Source organism: Frankliniella occidentalis, unplaced genomic scaffold (assembly GCF_000697945.3).
Source record: "Frankliniella occidentalis isolate FOCC.00 unplaced genomic scaffold, Focc_3.1 Scaffold492, whole genome shotgun sequence".
NCBI lineage: Eukaryota > Metazoa > Arthropoda > Insecta > Thysanoptera > Thripidae > Frankliniella > Frankliniella occidentalis.
The window spans coordinates 22,568-23,589 of NW_026267610.1; positions in this window are offsets into that span (position 1 = coordinate 22,568).

Sequence of the window (1,022 nt, forward strand, 5' to 3'; positions counted from 1 at the left end):
AAAGACAGATCGAGTTCGAAGATGAGCATTCTAGCTCAAAAATTGGATTTTTGAAAAATCGAAAACAACAGGTCCCAAAAATGACGTTTTTTAAAAATATTTTTATATGGTGTCCTCAGGGGTAACTCGTCAAAGTAGAGCCCGATGGGCGAAAAGTTTGTCCGTTTTTCTCTAGCTCAAACCGTTGAGGAGCTAGAGGGTGTTTTTGACGAAAATAAGCGAAAAAATGTGCAACCCTGCATGATTAGTCGAAGTGACGGGCGTAGACGGGCCGGAGGCCCGTATCTTTGTGCACATTTTTGCACTACCTGACTGGGGTGTCAGCGCTGCAGGCCAAGGTAGATGTATGCCAGGCGCGTCGCAGCGTAACAGTGTTTCGTGAGGTATCGCGAAGCCTGTTACGCGAGACGTGGTCTGGCGTACATTTACCTTGTCTAATGAGGAAATTTAGTTTATTGTCGTGCTTTTACTTGGATTCAACATTTTCGTCGAGGGGGATGGCTTCCAGCCCGATGGGTTCTTCATCGTCCGATCCGAGCTCATGGTCCTTCTCCCCGTCATCTGTGTTCATGGTCGCATCCGCAGCTTCAGATGCCTCTTGCTCCTGGTCACGTGACTCCGTGGAGCGTGGCCCTTCTTGGTCTGAGCCGGGTTCTTCCTCGACTGAGTCGCGTTCGGACAGTTCGGAGCTGGAGCACTCGGACGGCTCGGAGTCACTCTGCACGTCCAAGTCGTCGTCCACGTCTTCGGACTAGGTTGGCGAAGTTGGCCAACCAGTTGGCAAACCAACCCATCCAACCTTACAAGCAATCGACTTTCGACAAAAAAAAAATATTTGGCTGAGCGATTAGCGAAGCCCATTACTCCACTGACCGGAAAAGTTTCATTCTGTTTGTTTGTTTGTCTGTCTGTCTGTCTGTTTGTTTGTTTGTCTGTCCGCACGATAACTCGAGAAAGAATTGAGCGAGCGATCTGGGAATTTCAGGGTCGTTTTGTATTATACAAGGTAGATGTACGCCAGA